The sequence below is a fragment of the Geospiza fortis genome, unplaced genomic scaffold (genome assembly GCF_000277835.1).
Source record: "Geospiza fortis unplaced genomic scaffold, GeoFor_1.0 scaffold428, whole genome shotgun sequence".
Lineage (NCBI taxonomy): Eukaryota > Metazoa > Chordata > Aves > Passeriformes > Thraupidae > Geospiza > Geospiza fortis.
The window spans coordinates 1080389-1098796 of NW_005054409.1; the positions used below are offsets into that span (position 1 = coordinate 1080389).

The following is an 18408-nucleotide window of genomic DNA, read 5'->3' on the forward strand; positions in this document are numbered from 1 at the left end:
GCTCAACCCACCTTGCAGGACACAAGGGAATTGCAACCATGGAGGTTTCTCAGGCAAAGATAGCCCATCCCCTCTAGAGTCAAGGGATACTCCACCAAGAGAGATCTTTGCAAGCAAGACACCACAGAATGTGCTCTTTCTTATCCAAAATGGTCAGAAGAGGATATTGCTACAGGGAATGGCAGAAGAGAGGAGAAAAAATTACTGAGAATTATTAACTTGGCTCTTCCACTGCTGTACCCTTTGGTGAATTTCTGTAAAATCACCTTATCATTGTACAAAACATGCTCAGCTTCACCTTCACTAAGGTCAGTTAGGAAAAAAAAGCCCTTTAAGCTCTACAGAGGTCTATAGACATTTGCACGTCTTTTCCTCTCTAATTATGCACTGATTATTTCCCGCTGTTTCTGAGAAAATGTCAGCCAAAACATTTACTATGAAACCTCCCACGTTTTACTGACAGTCCAGAGGCTGCTACTAGGGTATAAAAATAGCTCCTTACTTCCCCTGACAAAAAGCAAAAAAAAACCAAAACCAAAAAAGCAACAACAAAAAACCTTGAGCTGCTGTGCTGTTTCATGGGACTGTCCTGGGGCTTGAAGGCTGGGGGAGGATTTCCCATCCCAAACCCTGCAGGCAGCTCCTCCTCTCTGCAGACCCTGCAAATCCCTGCCATGCACGGGTGTAGGTGGGTGCTACCTGCACCAGGAGCTTGAGAGATGTTCAATATTCAAAGTTCATCTTTCTGTGTTCTGGCCTTGGAAAGAGCAGTTCAGCATCCTTCTCCATCATGCTCTAGAGCAAACCTCTACCCACAACTTTCTGATGAGTGTGGATATGTTTGGGTGTGTTGAAAGAAGGACCTGCATGGTGGGAGGCAGTTTCCTTTGAGTTTGCCATAGACCCACCAGAAACATCCTGTTTCTGCTCCACACATGGCCCCTGTGGTCCCTGTAGCTCCAGCCCAATGTGGTCTTTTAGGTTCTATTTCAAATTCAGGGCCTTTTTTGATCTTTATTTCTCTACAATGCAAAGAGGATTAATGTTGTCAGATCTTTGTGCCCAGAGTCCCCCTTTCATGCTGCGCTTCATGCTTATGTTGAAGATGCTGTTTTGAGATATTTAGCTGGTTACAAGTTTCTCCTTGTGCCTTAATGGCATATCATTTTAGTGTCTGATAGGATGGCAGCAGTTCAGGGATGTCCTGCTGCCAAGTTATCAAACACATGGGTGAGGAGCCACCCTTGTCCCTTCACACGTGCCCAGGCAGAGCCAGGGCATGGGGGGGGGCTCACAGCAGTGACCTCCCTCCTGTAGCTGCTCTGAACCACAGAATCCCCCAAGATTTTCAAATGGTCATTGAGCACTAAATCCTATAGAGAACCTGAGTTTCTGACTGCCCTGTTTCCACCCAAGCCAAGGTGCTGTCATCCCTCCTACTGACTCATCTGGGCTTCTTTGTCTTTCCCCTGAAATGTGACCTTGCTGTCACCCAAGGAGGGATCATGGTGGGTGTCCAGTTGGGAGCTTCCTGGAGTGCAAGGACTGCAATTAGTTGTATTTCTGTTATTAGTTGTATTTTGTGCTTTGTTTGTATAAGGAAAGCTTTGAGAGAAGGCTTTTAAAAGGACCTGGGAATGGCATTTGATTTGAAAAAGCAAATCCTGAGACCTTGAGAGCTATTATGCAGCATATATGCTCTAGGCAGAGGAAACCCTCCCAAATTTAAGAGGAGAGAAAATTAAGTCTAGATGTCATCCATACTGGGTCTGCTGAGAGCTTTGACCAGCTAAGAGTTGGCCCTGCATTAATTTTGGATTGCTAAAAACTGTGACCCCAGTCTGGCTGGGCCACAATATCTGGACAATGATCATGCCTGAACCTTTAAAGGCTTGTGGAGGAGGCACAAACACCCATAGCTCAGCTCTCTGGAACCTCTAGACAAGCAATTATTTTTGGAAGTGTTGGCCCAAAGATCTGCTGCCCCATGCAAATATGAGTGCCTGCACTGCTTCAGTTACCCCCCATCTCTCACCTTCCACGTGCTTCCAAAACCCCAGATATGAACAGCCTCTCCCTGGCTCCCCTGGTCTGCCATTGCTGACAGCCCTAAAACTTTCCTGCAGAGAAAAATTCAAGAAACTGAAGACTTCCCTGCTGGTTGCATTTTAGGATGAACATCGTGAGTCAGAAATCCTGGCCAATTTCCTCAAGATGTTCTCACGAGTCCATATGGCCTAAAATGTTCCATAATGAAATGAACTGCTGCTTCACAGTAATAACAGAATGAAAATTTACTATTCCAGTCATCCACCTTGATCATAACACTTCTGAAGCTCTTTGAAAATGTGAAGTGCTCTGGTAGTGCTAAGTGTTATCGTTATGCCAACAGCAGCTCTGTCTGTGTAAGGCTGTTCGTGTCCTTACTCCAGAGAGATTTTTATTGACTGACACAGGAGAGTATGTCATCTCCTCAAATCACACACATTTCATTGCCTAAAGTAAGTTCTGTTAGTGATTTAACTAGGTTTACAAGTAGGTGAATCCTATAAAGCTGGGCTTATACTTGTCCCTAATATTCCACCAGCTAAAGTGATTTTCACTTCTGCTATGCAGAGACGTGAAAGAGATTGTGCAGAGATTTGCTATTCAATCCTCTTTCTCCATGGATGCTGTGGTGAATGAGTCTGCAGGAGGGGATGTAGGTCAGGACAATGTATTAAGGAAATAGTGCAGAACAGCCACAGAAAGTGAATGATGAGATCCTAAATACGATTATTCACTTTGGAAACCCAAGCTTATGATTAACTCTGATCCTGCTGGGCACTGTGACCAGGCTCACCAGTCAAGGCAGCACGTGCTTGCACATGCCCAACACCACAAGGTTCATCTTCCCCCTGCTATCTGCTATCATGTGCAGAAATGCTCAGGAGAATTATTTTTGACCAGAAGAAAACAGAAAAAAATCACACCCTGCTTGTGGGGCATGTATGAACAGGGAACAGCCTAGAGCTCATCCAGCAGCTGAGCTGTTTTCCTTCCATGTTATTCACCTGTGTCTAAAACAGCCTCTGACAAGGCTCAGGGGTGAAACAACACAAACCTGAGACAGACCTGTGTCTGTGCCCATGAGGTGGGCACTGAATCCCAGACTGAGGATCAAACATGATCCTGACTGCCCACAGAAGAAGTCACACACTTGTGCAGTTACACCCTTCTTGTTTCAAGCTTTTGCTTACTCCTTTTGTGACTGGAGCAAGTGTTTGCCTTTGAGGGCTGGAATTAGATGGTTACTAAGATCCTTTCCAACCCAAACCTTTCTAGGATTCCTTATGACAGATTCTTTATGTTACATCTGTGTTCATATAATTTTGAATTATATATTTACCTTGTGCTTCCCACCCTTTATTAGGTGATGATCAAGTTGTCCCACTGGCCTTGGCTGAGGGCTGGGGCTTGGTAGACACACTTTTTCACATTGCAGGTGTCCCCTAACTGGCACTATTTGCCTGTGAGAAAGGACAAATCTGGTGGCTCATAAGCACCCAGTCTGCAGCTCTGCCCTATGGCATGGTAGATAATTTAATGAAGGGCAGCCCTGCTGTCCATGCAGAACAAGCCTACACACAGCACAAATGGCCCATTGCAGCAGAACATTTTCTTGCAACTTATCCTGCAGATATATTTAAGTATCTGCCTGATTCAGACCCAGTGGTAACACTCACTGCTTTCAATGACTGATACAAAGTCCTTTCTGTTCACAGACAAGGGTGAGAAAGAAGGAGGGCAAAGGGAACATATTTTAGAAAATCAGTGGTCCACATTTCTCATGTTTGATCTTGCTTATGGGTTGGAAAGCCTGTTCCTGCCTAAAATAAAGAATGAATATTTAATTTATTCCAAAGCTCCTTATAAAAATCGTTACTAGTAAATACTGATATTGCTGGTTAGGATGTAATTGTCACTGGACAGAGAGGAAGATAAGCAGGTTAAATATAAACTTCAGAGTGAAAATGAGGAGGAATCTGGTCCTATTCCAGAAAAGTCATCAGTTTCTTGAGCAACATAAGAAGAGTCACATAGCTTTATGGGTCTCCATTTCCTCAATAGATTAATTCACTGTCATTTGTCAGGTGATATGAAATCTCAGGGGAACTGTTTCACATTAAAAAGTAAGTAAGTGTTCTAGAAAGCCAGCTGGTCACGTTCCATGGGAGTTCTGCAGCAAAAATCAGAAATACTTAAGATATCTTGGGTTGATAATATACCCTCTGTGTTGAAAGCTCCTACACTGGTTATCAAAATGAGCATAACTGTGGGTAAATAAATGTTCCCTGAGGTGAAGACTGCTCAGTACGTGTGTGCTGCCTATGGGAGTAGTGCTGTAAACACCCAGATGATGCTCAGTGTGTGCAGGGAGGCTGCCATGGAGGAGGGGGATGTCCCAGACTGAGCCCCACTGGGCTGCTGAAACCACAGCACCTGAGTGTGCACAGCCTTGCACACTCACTCATGGCATCTGCACTGGGACTGGATCACAGGGGGCTCTTTGGCTGTGCCTACAGCACAATTCATCTGCAGATGGGAAATGCAGGAGTCAGCAGAGGGAGATTTCTGTGCTGGAGCAGATCTTCCTGCTGAGAACATCTCCCCAGCTGGGACCAGCTAGACCTTCTCAGTAGAGTATAAAAATTGACCTCTACCCTGTTTGCTCCTGAAACTCAGACCCCTGTGGCTCCTGCTAATGGAAAACCTCCATGTGTTGTAGGACAGTGCTGGATCCATGCCATCTGCTCTGATAATGCATGCAGAGTTGACAGAAGAGGATAACTTGCACTTCTGCTGCTGGTTGGTTTAAAACCCTGAGCAAACACCAGCTTCTGTTGCAGCTCATGATACACTGGGAGGTTTGCACTGTTGAGCTGCCACCAGGGCTGTGATAAACAGGGACAGGAGGGCTGAAGAGTGGGACAGCCCTCTCTTCAGCTGGCAGTTCTGGCCTTCCTCTTCTCTGACTGCTTTCTACAGCTACCACCACACCAGCATTTCCAGCTGGGGTTCTGAGTTTCAGGAGGTATTAAATAGTAGCCCACACTCCTGCAGAGGTAGAGAGAAGTTAATAAAACTCTCCCATGCTCTGTCTTCCAACCTGATGGTTTGCCATGGGGGATCCTCTCTCACTGTCTGCCTTGTTTGCTCATACTTCCTGAAAAGAGGATAAAATAGATCGAAGCAGCAAGTCAGTCACTTCATTGTCTCTGTGGACAGAGCAGACTGAGACTGTTCAGAACTTAAAACAAAGAGGATTTACGCTCTTGATTTAGAAATTTATGACTCATTCCCATTTTGGCTGTTAGAAGCAGCTGTCATTTCCCCTGCCCCCAAAACATCCATGCCATAAAAAATAAAACCCATAAGCTCTTTGCTGTTCTTATCTTGGTTCACAAAGAATTCAAATGTTCACTGTTGCTATCTGGAGCTTGACTTCCTGTTATTAAGAAGGACATCCTAGTATTTAACAACATAAGATTTTTATTTTTTCCCCCTTCTTCAAGCCAGGCAGAAAGTCTAATGATTCTGCGGTTTGTTTCCTGCTTGTAATTAAGTAGGTCACAGCTGCAAAGCAAGAGAACAAGAAAATATTCAGATCACACAAAGCCAAGAGCTATTAAATCATTTGCAGCTGAAGGATATGGCAGATTTTCTTTTTAAAAAGAAGTCTAGAGTCTAAGGAAAACAAATATAGGAACTTTTAGGAGAATGATGAACTTGGAAGTTCTGCCCAAGCACCACAGTAGCTCAGAAAAAAAGGAGTGATCAAACCCCAGCTAATGTTCACAAGTTGAATAGCTCTATGTGGTTGAAATAAATTCACTACTTCATTGCTTAGAGCCATATATTCTACCCATGCAATCCACTTTGAACCACATGCAAGACTGCCCCCATTTCTTCTGGGCAGTTTCCACTGTGTCAGCCTGGAATGCCACACCATGTCCTCTCCTGTAGGTCCCCCACACCCTCCCCAGCTCCAGATGCAGCTCAGACCTCCAGCAGGATCTCTCCCCAGACATGAAGCTCCCATGGTGCTGAAGGCCTTTTGATCTGCCCTGATGATTTGTATTGTTGTGCTGCCCTGACTTGGCTCCCACCCCAGCTCTGTCCAGGACAGCCGGGTCCCTGCACCACTGCCTGCACCCACAGGCAGCACCAGCAGTGCATGCTCCATTGATAAGCCATGCACATGTGGGTTGAGCAACAACCTCTGAAGGGCTCTGACAGCCGTGGTTCAGCCTTATCATGGACAGGAATCAACTGGCAGAGCCGTGTCACAGCCTGGCAGAGCCAGGGAAAACTTCCTGCACAAGCCGAGGTGCTGGTCTGTGAGAATCAGGCACTCAAAGCTGCTCCTGATTCACCTCATTTGGTTTATTTCTGGACTCAGGAGAAGCATCAATGACTGCATGTTTCTGTTGTGGTGCTTTTGCCTAGACCTCCGTATAAACACTCCTCCAAGCCATTGCTCCACCAAGAGGAGGGGACAGAGAGCCAGAACCTTCCCCAGGTACAGTACCTGGTGTCGGGGTCTTTAGCTGGTCAGAGTGACCCCCAGAAAAGTTAGAAAGTCTCTTTTCCCAGCCTGGCGCTTGAAGAAGGAGTCAGTGCTCTTCATTTCTTGGTCTCAAGGTTGTTTATTGCATCTTATCTATAAAAATTTTTCTCCTGCCCTGCCGAGGTCCATCCAGCAGGACAGTTCCAGGCACACTGACTGCCCCTGGGGTGGTGTTATGTCTTTATACTAAAAACTACGTGTACAATGTTTACAATCACTTTCCACCACCTATCACCTATGTTAGACAGTGAGCTTCTACTCTAAACCAATCTGTAAGTGCCAACATCACAGCAGAAGATGGAGGCCAAGAAGAAGAAGGAGAAAGGCTGGACATGCCCAGTTCCCTCCATCTTGCCTCCTGAATCCCCATACCAAAAACCCCAAAATCTACTTTTCCACCCCGTGATAACTTCACTATTATTCTGCCTAAACTGTTGTGGCTTGCTGATCTTCATATAAGGTTGGTAATTTGCTCCATGGGTCATAATCAAAACCACAGGTGTCCTGGGCTCTGTGCCAGGGTCTCTGAGCTCCCTGGCAGGGGTCCTGGTGTCCTGGACAGCCAGAAGGATGTCTTGGGTCCTGACACCTGGGACTACTCTGCTCCATCATGAAAAGGAGATGAAAAAGGGAACTCAGCTATGAGAACTGCCCCATTGAGTGTCTGCCTTGGTCTAAAGAGCAATGGAGATGTGTCCCAAATGCATCGTTGCTGTAACAATGGGGCTCTTATTCTGTGCACTAAGAAAATGGTCTTTGGGAAGATTTATGTCTGAAGCCAACCAAAATCAACACTGAACACGGCAGTGGTCCAGTCAGACAAGAATCACTGCCTGGGCAGGGAACACCCTCTGTGAATCTGTTTGATTTCAAAATAGTGTGTTTGGTTTTGTCAGACAGTGATTAAGATATGGGTAGAATAGCAAGAACGAAAGCTTATTTCTTCTTCTATGAAAATGTGATCAAGAGAGACATAAATTTCTGCCCTTATAAATTGGTGATGACCTAATGTTTATTCAAGCTCTGATTGGGAAACTTGTCATGGGAAAGAAAAGCCCATGTAGATGGTATTCTGGGCTCTGTCCCTGTGTGACCAGACGTGGTCAGTTCATTCCAGGATAACAGAATGTGGACCTTTTCATGTTGGTATTTCTTGGCTTTGCAAGCTAGGAACTGGGAGAGTTGGTCACTGCCTCCCCAGTGGGCAATGGTTATGAAACAGGCACAACAGAAGGTTTCTCAGAGGCTGCTGCCCAGGGAATTTGAGGTCAGGCCTGCAGTCTCTCCTTGCAAAGTCCTGACCTCACAGGAGAGGGGCTGAGTGCAAGGCTGAGGTGGGAGATACCCTGGGCTGCACAAGATTCATCTTCACATGATTCAGGGTGTTTGGATTTGTGAGTTTCCATCTGCAATTTCTCTAAAAGGCAGTGATTTCAGAAATGTGTTGCTCCCTTCCCCCTAAAATGGAGTCCTTTCACCTGGAGGAGTCCTGGGAAAAAAGGTGCTGATTTCAGAAAGAGCACTATTGCTGAGTGCTATAAGTGCTATAAGGGATGTTCAGAGACCCCATGGTATCTCTTGGCCTTTGCAGGAAAGCATTTATGCTGCCTACACCCTGGCTCTGCTCTGGATCTTTCAGCAGTTTCCCTTCCAGCCTAGGGTGGATAACAGCATCCATGGATTCATACGAAACAAGGTTCAAGAATGAAAAATTTTCAAAACACTTCAGTGACCCAGAGCCTGGCCAGCAGCACAAAGTGTGCTGTGACTGATTGTCAGGAAGAGGGGCCAGGTCATCCACTGGCATCAGCCTGATTATCTTTCCCCAGAAGCCAGAGGTTGGCTCCAAGGACACTTTAACCACTCTCTGGTGACTGATTGGCTACACTGGAATGCACTAACACAACTGTGCTTTTAAAAATCAGCATCCTCTGGTTTTATGACTCTTCTTGGCCAGGTTCCCACTTGCTTTAACTGCAGCAAGCCCTTTTTCTCCTGCAGGAAGCTGCCACGATTGGTGCATTTGAAAGTTTACGGGACGATACACAATGCCTGCGTTACAACAAAGTCCAGGATGGAAAAAGGAAGCTTTCCAACATTTCAGAGTGGAAATTATGAAAATTAGAAAGCCTCTTCCCAGTCTCTGGTGTGGTTTGCAGGCATGAGTAGGGTGGAGAGATGCTGGAGAGGGAGGAAGGGGATGTGGATCTGCACTTCCAGCTAATGGGAGCCCTGAGGTTTGATCCTGCATCCAACACTCCCAGATTTCAGGGTGTTGGCAGTTCACCGTGGCTTTTACCCTGAAAGCTTCTTGGCTGCCAAGTGGGAGCAACAGCACTGCCTGGGTCTTTCAGAGGTCTGCAGAGGATCAGTGTCTGCAGAGCCTTGCAATATGTAAAGTCTAATGTATTGTAAGGAATAATTTTAAATTGTGGTGAAGGGCTGCCAAACTCCCCCCTTACAATAGCCTGTTTATCATATTGCCCTTGACAGCTTTTCTTGGATGATGTTTTCAAATATTGGGAACTCCAGGCTCTGCCCTCAGGCAGCGTTAACAGCTTTGAAGTCAGCTCTGAGGAAAGGAGAGCCTGTGAAATATTGGCAATTCACTTTTCTTGGGTTTTTTTGGTGAAAATCTGGACTTTTAATGAGGGTAAACATCCTGTAGGGTTTTAGCCTTGATCATCCTCCTTCCCCTGTCTGCAGGTGCATTAAGAGAAGACTGAAATACAGAAGGTTATTTGATGCCAACCCTGTTCAGCTTCCTAAGATGGTCCAAAGCATCATGGATAATATAACCCATGCAGGACAAGTAGTAAGGGGTGCACTGTGCCTATGGAATCCATAGCAAATGGGTTAATAAAAGCAAGATGTTGGAGAATTTTTTGAATTACTGTGGAGGACAAAAAGCACATTGACATTCTCCCCTCTGAACAGCAGCAGTTTCTCATGGATCACATCGGTCAGGGGAGCTCACTGATCTGTGCTCTTCCCCTGAGCATCCCACAGTGCTCCCACCCAGGCAAACCTCAGCATCTTTTACAGATACATTAAATACAGGCATTTATGCAGAGAAACTGACATGAGACACACATCTCTTTGAATGCCAGATTAAATCTATCCTGCAAAGAAGGAGGGGCATTTGGAGAGGGTGCAAGTACAGGATGCAGTTCCTTTCATCCCTCCCCTGCTGCCCTGTTCTCAGGTGAGGTGTCTGGCCCTTTATCAAGCCACTGATGCAATCTCAATGATCTACTCCTGGTGCCCACAGCCTAAAAACACATAAATATGGAGCACTATTCCAGAATATGGTCATGGATCTGTCCTTCAGAGCAGCTTCAGACATTCCTCAGGCTCTCTGAAGACAGATGGCTCCAAATGAAACAGTGAGCACCAGGACAGCCCCTTCACCCCCCTCCTCCTTTTTCCCCAACAGACTCAAACAGAATCTCTTAAAATTGAACAACTGTGTAGACCCAGTCTCAAGGACACAGAGAGTTTGCTGGAGCACAGGGCTCTGCTGCTTGGCACCTGCCCTGTGCCTGCTGGAGTCATGCAGGAGAGTCACGGAATCACTGGGATTGGAAAAGATCTCTAAGATCGTCAGGCCCCACTGTTAACCCAGAACCACTGCGTTTGCCACAAAACCATGTCCCCAAGCGCCACATCCACAAGTCTTTTGAACACTTCCAGGGATTGTGATTCCCCCATTTCCCTGAGCAGCCTGTTCCAATGCCTGACCAACCTTTCTGTGAAGAAATTTTCCCTAGTATCCTAGTCTAAACCTACCCTGGTTCAATTTGGTGGACAATGCTGTTGACAAGAGCATATATTGCTGCTCTTAAGACACAAATTTTAGCTTTGCTGTGACTCAGGTGGTTTTCTAGTGCTCCACAGCAATAAGGAAGCAGAACTATATAATACAGATTCATATTTTCTCTAGAGTGGGGTGCAACCCACATGTTTTCAGTGCACATGCCCCCCTAGGATTCTCCTCCAAGGACAAGCAAGACTCCCACAGCCTTGGCAGTGCAAGGCTTCCCAGGCCAAACCCTGGGCTGGTAACTGGGGATTCACAGGGCCATTTGAGCTGGGTTAGCTCAGATGCCTCATCAGGAGCTGCTCCCCAGGACTGAACACACAGAGCAGACACTGTGTTTATGTCCAGTGGACATAAAGGCCAACTCATCCCAGGCAAAATTGTCTCTGAAATACTGGGATGTGTTGTCACCAGAAGACACACATTACTCTTTGACTACTAGAAAGTCCTAAAACAGTAATAAAAATTACTACAGTTTCATGATGGAATTGTAGTTGTAAGCTGAATGAAGGTGCAATTGGAAGGAAGCTGACATGAGGAACACACCTTAGTAAAAACACCAATCCCTACCTTTAATCTCTCTTAGCTGAGTTTCTCCAAAACTCATCTCATCCTCCCAGCTCATCTGTTGGGAGCTGGCAGGGTGGAAACTCCCTGTGGCAGGAACTTTTGAGTTAAGGCTGATTTGATTTGCACTTGCAGAGATTTCTGTACTGAACTAAAATAGTAAAATTGTAACACGGTACTTGTTCTGCACATAGATCCCCGAAGGGTAGATGCTTAGTGCACCAACATTAATTGCAGGTTATCAGTCCTTAGAGTCAACCTAATCTGTGTTGATGCAAAACTTGGAGAGAAAATAGATATCCATGGTCCCACCCCATCAAGATTGGTGGCTTTTATAGCAGGAGTATTGGAAATGAAAATGATTTTCAACCTCAGTTAAGAAGCTTGCTCACTTATTTCAAAGCATGCACAACCCTAATTGCACCTTCTAAATATATTCCAGAAATACAGCTGGATTGTAGAGAGTGTTGGGGTGGCTAAATGGCCTCATTTGCAGTCCATTGTCTTGCCAGAAGCTTTTCATGTGGTATCTTTGGCAAGTGGAGACAAATTGCACTCCATGTGTGTGCAATTTGGAGAGTGTGAAAATTTGGTAAAACAAAAAATAAATTAAAGTGCAAGAATCATTCATACCCATTTTCTTGTGGGATGAAAAATCACCATTTCTTTGAAGCCATTAGAAATTATTGAGACAATGAGGATAATATAAACTTCTCAAGGAAATAAGCTAAGCTCAGACAGAAAGTTTGGCCACAAGTTTGGAAAAGTGTTGGAAATCTCGATCTAACTTTCTGAACATGAGTCAGCAAAGTAGGAACTGAGTAACTACATAGACAACACATTCCCTCTTGGTCAGAACAGCCTTTTCCATGATTTCCATCAGGCTGGCTGGGGGGCCCTGGTGCTTGTGAGCTTCACTGAAGTCACTGCTGGTGTTTAAGAGGCTTGTGTTGGTGTCTGGTCTGCACCAAAGAACTATTTAGAGTGAAAATGGAAAAGGTCTGTGAAGAGTAAATGTGCTGTTCGTCCACTGTTTTGTTTTGATTTTTTTCCCCAAACACTATAGATTATCTTGACTTAAATGAATGAAAAGAAGTTAGAAGAAGTCAAGAAGTGGAAAAAGGCATGTGTTGAACTTCTTGATGCCCTGAAAATGCTGTTAGTTCTGGAAATTGTTGAAGCAACATTCAAGCAATCCCTTATACAGATCAGGAACTGATAAAGTCTGAAGACTTTCTATGTCTGGGCTTTAAAACCCAGCTGAAGGCATGTCTTATCCTGGGATAAGTCCTGGCTAGAAGATGAGTTAGGACTAGGACTTTAGGTTGGCTCAAGTTGGAAGGACAGATAATACCACTTTGCATTATCTGTCACTGGCTGACTTTGCAAGAAACTGAGTCTCTGAACTGAAAAGCCCTTCCAGGAACCTTCAATTTAGGATGACAAGTTCTTGCCTTCTGGGCTGAGGATCACCACCTCGAGGGAAATTACCCTGGTACTGAACCATCACAGCTCCTTTGTGTGAGCTTGGGGCTGCTGCTGGGACTGTGACCATGGGATCAGCTACCTGAAAAAGCCATTTGAGCAGGCTTATTAGCCAAAAGGATCCATGAACCAGAGGAGCCTTTCCACGCCCTCTGAAGTTCTATAACTGGATTCACAGGATTCCCCCCTTCCCTTCACCCAAATCCAAAACATTTGGCTCATTTCTGGCTCCTGGCCTCTGTCCCTGGGCTTGCCCTTGCTCTGTCCCCTGGCCTTTCTGTCCCAGTGCTTGGCCAAAGTGAAGGCAACAAATGCCAATTTGTAATGAAAAAAGCTTTTCATTTTCTCATCAAAACAAGAATCTGAAGCACTGAAAATTTCAAAGCAGAACTTCTGCTCGTGAGGTCTCCAGGCCTTGAGAGCGTTCGATAATTCAATTAAACTCCAACCATTTGAAAGCCAATTTGAGCAGTATCCTGGTTCCAAATTCTTCAGAGCTCACCAGTCACTATCCATTAGCCTCTGCCATGCTCTTACCTCTTGCACTGTTAACCTGCATGCATTTTGGGGGGATGAAGTCTGGCATGGCTCCTGATCCGCTTCGCAGAGAAGTCTGTTTTGATTTGTTACACCTTTTAGAAGTGTCACAAAATATTATAACTTCCAGACACCTGAGAGGTGCACTAAGCATTTATCTGTCTAGGTAGAGTTCAAATTAAACCAATTCCTCCAAAATACTTGTGAACAGGTCAGAAGAGATAAAGCTCAGATGAAGCGGATAAAATTGATGTTTTGGCAGTCACAAGTGATTATATCAGAACATTACATAGGTGACAGCTTTGCTACTTAAGATTAACCTTTTATTAATTTATATTTTTTTGATACAATTATTCGTCTATAGGGAGGGTGAATAATTTTTTGTCACCTTGAGATTTGAGTATCTTCCAGAAAACAGCTAAGACAACAGGAGTTCCTTGCTTCAAGGTCTTTCTTCTTTCTTTGGCAACTTCTGCACTCAGATATCTGCTGTTTGTTTGTTATCTGTGATATCTGAGTAACTCTGCTGTCACCTCAGCAGTCTGTCAGATCAGTGGTGATGCTGTCAAGGTAAGACACCCATCCAAAAAATGTCAGGGAGGGTGCTAAGCAAAGGTCTGCAGGACCTGCACGCCAGTGGAGGAGATTTCAAGTAAATGGCATGAACTGGAAGGATCAGCTTCCCCCGGAGCACTCGCTGAGCCGTGGTGTCAGAGCCAGTGCTCACAGCATCACTCAGAGTTTGCACAAAGGGTCCCACGGGCCAGGATCACTCCCCATGAATGCTGCCAGGCCTGCCTGTTCCACCCCATTGGACCCTGCCCTCCAGCCCTCACTGTGAGAGGTTTCTCACCACTCTGCTCTTGAATCCGTGCTGGAAAAACGGTTCAGTAGCAAGCTGAGTGCTGAATTATGCTTTGTCTACTAGAGAAAGAAAATCAGTAGCTCAGAATAATAAAAGTAATAAAAAATAAGAATAATAAAAAAAATTGTACGGCAGCAAGACATACTGGAACTCTTTTGCTGGGTTTGCTGAAGGCAATCTCCTCTCTTGCCAAAAGCAAAGGTCGCCATAAGCTGGAGAGTAGCGTGGGAAAACCTGCCTTGGAGTTGGCCTGCAGAGCAGAAAGACTGACTTTTTTTTCAGCCCTGGCTTCTCTCTTCTCAAGAGAAATTTATTTATAGGAGGAATGACGTTTCCTGCTGCATTCTTAACGTGCTTGCAGCTTGGGATAAGAACATGGGAGCTTTGTCTTCTGCCATCTGTTTTCTATGGCAATAAATATCCATTTAGGGATTTATCTTTGCCTGGTGTGTTTTAAAGTCGTGATAGGAGTGAGTGTTCATGGATATCCATTCAGGGAGGAAGTGTCATAGGTGAATAGCAGTCCCAGCCCTGTGCTGGTATAGATTTACATTTGGGTAATGGACAGTGGAGCTGTGGCTTTAGCTGCATTTTTAATCTTAACTTATCTTCTTTGGAAGCACAAGAAATAAAAAAGCAATCTGGACTAAATTCCTCCTGAGCTGCAAGCATGCACTGACACAACTGGGCACGAGGCCTTTAATTTACCATAGCTGAGAGCTGGGACCTAAAGCTGGGGCACAAAACCCAATTTTAAATGGCTTTTCCAGCCAGACCTCTCCCAGCTTGATTAGTTTCTTACAGCCCTTCATTTTGCCTGGAGATGGCCTTCCTTTTAACACAGCCTCTGTAGGGCCAGGCTTTGAGCCTCAAAGACAGAAGAGAGGGCAGACTTATTCCTTTCTAATACAAGAAAAGTGCATATTTTCTCTGGGCTTTCTAACTCAAAAAAACACACAATGCCTTGTGTTTGTGGTGAGAAACATTCCCCTGGATGGAAAATAGCCAGTGACTTCTTGAGAGGAGTAAATTGTGCTCTTCCTTGTGAGTGCCTTGAAGCAGCAGAAAGGGATCTCTGGATGGTGCTAGGCATTTGTTAGACATTAGCAGGACTCCATTCATCTTCCTCTCACACACATCTGCAGCACATGGATATAATAAACATAGCTGGGAGGCACAAACTGCCTCACATCAATAATGCAAGGGGAGAAGGGACTGCATGTTTAACGTGCTGGGGGAGGAAGAACCAGAGAAGGAAGATCTGGTGGGGAGGGCTCTGTGTTGAGAAATGCTCTGTTAGGGATGGGATTCATGTTTCCTGTTTGGTTTTTGGTGTTTGGTGGTTTTTTTGTTTTGTTTTGGTTTTTGGTTTTTGGTTTTATTTTTGGTGTGTGTGGGGGATTGTCTTCTAACCAAGGTGTATGTGCTGGTTAAAGTAGAGCTGGCTGCAGTTGAAGGAGTTATTAAATCAGTCAAAAATGTGTTCAGGGGTCCTTCTTTGCAGCCCCCCACAGCACTCTGACTGCCTTTGCAGTGCTCCCAAAGGCAATCCCGAGTGCTGGTCAGGATGAGAACATCTCATGGACATCAGCATTGAATTAGATGGACCCAAGTCATACCTCAGTCCTGACACCAGCTGCTGGTGTGCCCTGTGGCACAAAGCTTCATTCTGCCTCAGCTGACATGTCTGGTGGTCTCTGTGTCACACCTACTAATATTTAGCAATGCCCTTTTCCACTTGGACTTGTAAAATCCTTTGTAAAACCCTACATTCTGCCATGCCTTGCACAGATCTCTCACATCTCAGGCTTTTCATGTGAAACCTGCTCACTCAGGACTGTATTTTGGGCTCTTTCACTGCTGCTGTGGGATTTTATGCACTCTGAGCTTAGAAACAGATTTGGGGTGGCTTTAGGACCCCAAGTGCAGAGAATCTGCCCTGCCAGCTCTAGCTGGTGGGGGGCTCCAGGGAGAGAAAACATGATGCATCCTTCAGCCAGGCTGACCACAACCTCATGGGCCAGATGCCTGATGAGGCAGAGAGAAAAGCAGCAAGGACAGAGGCTCAGGACAAAAAAAGAAGTGATTGCAAAAATCATCCCATCAAGTTCTCTGGCAACCCTTAAAGCAAGGCTCCAGCATTTGCCTGAGAAGTCTAAACTACCTCAACCTTAGGTCAAGAAGTGGGAAGGAGAGAAATAAACTGTGGATGTGAGTGAAAATAAAACAACACAAGCCCCCTGACAGTGTCACTTGGGCTGTGTGTGGAGCTGTTGAGTCTGTACACACTGCAGTCTGTACACACTGCAGTCTGTACACACTGCTGTCTCCTGCAGTGCTGGTTACCCTTGTGCAGTTGTTCTTGCTTCCTATATAAACTAACATTCCCCAACACCTTCCTCTGAAGGTATTTCCATGCTCTGCCTTGCTCCCTGCCAAGGGGTTATATCCTGGAAGCACCCTGGGAGAGTGCTGCTGGTTTTTACACCTCTCCATCACATGGACTAAGGCACAGAGCAAAGCAAAGGCTCAGGCAGCTGCAGCCAGGCAGGGCAGTATGGATAAGGTATTTCCAAAGGGGAGATGTGCATGCATGGAGGAGAGTGCTCTCACATTTTCTGCACTGTTATGTGTCTCTCAAATAGTGATAGAAAAAAGGGGGAATGGTTTTAAATTAAAAGAGAAGAGATTTAAATCAGATGTTAGGGAAAAATCCTTCGCTGTGAGGGTGGTGAGGCACTGGCACAGGTTGCTCAGAGAAGTTGTGGATGCCCATCCCTGGAAGTGCTCAGGGCCAGGTTTCCTGAGAAACCTGATGGGGGCATCCTACCCATAATGGGGGGTCAGAATGAGATGATCTTTAAGGTCCCTTCCAACCCAGACATTCTACAGTTTTGTGATTTGTCTCTGCTCAGCCTCAGGCACAGTCTGCGTAAAACCACGAGCCACTGCAGACAGGGAGGGACCCCCTGTGGCCATCAGCAGCACAGGATGGTGGCCCTGCAGCAGCTGAGAGCTCACTCTGGATGGAAAATCATCTGCCCCCTTGCAGGAAGCCGCCTTGGGAGGGGACACCACCCTCTGCTCCCTTGCAGGAACCCTTGTGGACACCACGCTCTGCCTGCCCACCGTGGCAAGAGCAGCTGCAAACCACCAGGTGCCAGCCCTGACCCAGTGGCAGCAGTGCCAGGCAGGGAACAGGGACACAATAAAACCTGACCCAAGGCAGGTTAAGGCATCAGGGCTGTCTGCCCTGGGCCCCCTCAGGATGAGCATCTTGAACCACAAAGCCCAAATTTACCAGGAGGGACATTTCTGAATGCTCTCCAAAGCAACAGCCCACAATCAAACAATAGCAGGCCAAAGCTGTGTGAATAATTGATTATCTTTGGTTTGCTTGACGGACTGGAAAGGCAAAGGAAATATTTTTCAGGTTGACACAAAGTTATTCTACTTTCTCTTCTGCCAAATGGAGGGGAAAGAAAACAAACAACAAAAAGGATTTGCGTTTAACCGAAACATTTTTCGAACAGCTTTTAATTTTTGAGATTTTTCTCATGTTCCTTAAAAAAACCCAAGGAATTTTTCTAAATGAAATTACACTCCTTTTGAAAGAAAAAATGCAGGAAAAAAATTGGTTTGAAATGTGCAAAGCAGATTTTTTTTTTTTTTTTGAGTGCAACAGACTTGAAGTAAACTCACAGGTGGCTGCAGCTGCAGCCAGGCTGCTTTTCAGCAAAACAGAAGCCTGAAGCAAAGGCTCTCCTCTGTCCTGGGTGAAAGGACCAACTCTGAGCCACTCTGGGCTTGTAGAGCTTCTGCACTTTGCCCCTTGCCCACCCATGGGGCACTCAGCCCAAAACCCCAGTGGGCAGGAATGAGCAGAGGGTGCCTGTTCCTTTGAGCTGACCACTGTTTGGGGGTATCAGCAGTGACAAGCTGGGCTGTGAGTGTGTGTGCAAGGTGTCCCTGTCCCCTGGGAGCTGTGCTGGCCCTGCCAGCTCTGTCAGAGGCAGCTCAGCAGGCAAAGGCAGCCTGAGAGCACCTGGTGTGTGCCAGCTGTGCACTCAGTGTGTGCTCTGGGGGTGTCTGAGCCCCTGCCCCAGCTGCTGCTCCTTTGCCAGCCCATCAAGGTGTCAGGAGCCCCTGCTTCCCTGGGCACTGCTGCTGGGTGATGTGCTTCCAACTAATCAAAGGCACTATTGCAGCTTTCCTGGGATCCCCTGCTACTCCTGCTGCAGCAGGAAAGCAGCAGCCTTGCCTTGGCTGTCCAGGGACAGCCCTGGGGTGTCACCTCAGCTGGCACCAGTTAGAGGGACCCTGTGCACTGCAGAGCCCTCACTGCCACCAGCGCTCACTGAGTGTCTCAGCTGGGACAGACACTGCTGGGCATCTCTGCTCAGTGACACAGAGCCCTTCCACACCACCCTCAGCTTTCCTCTGGTGTTCATTATTTGACATTTATTATTATTATTATTATTATTATTATTATTATTATTATTATTATTATTATTATTATTATTA

The 18408-nt window shown here is 45.9% G+C and overlaps 1 protein-coding gene across 1 annotated transcript in view; it reads right to left on the bottom strand.

Annotated features, from left to right (window-relative positions):
* The window catches only part of FRMD4A (FERM domain containing 4A), a 201447-nt gene that overhangs the window by 182416 nt on the left and 623 nt on the right, over positions 1-18408 (bottom strand).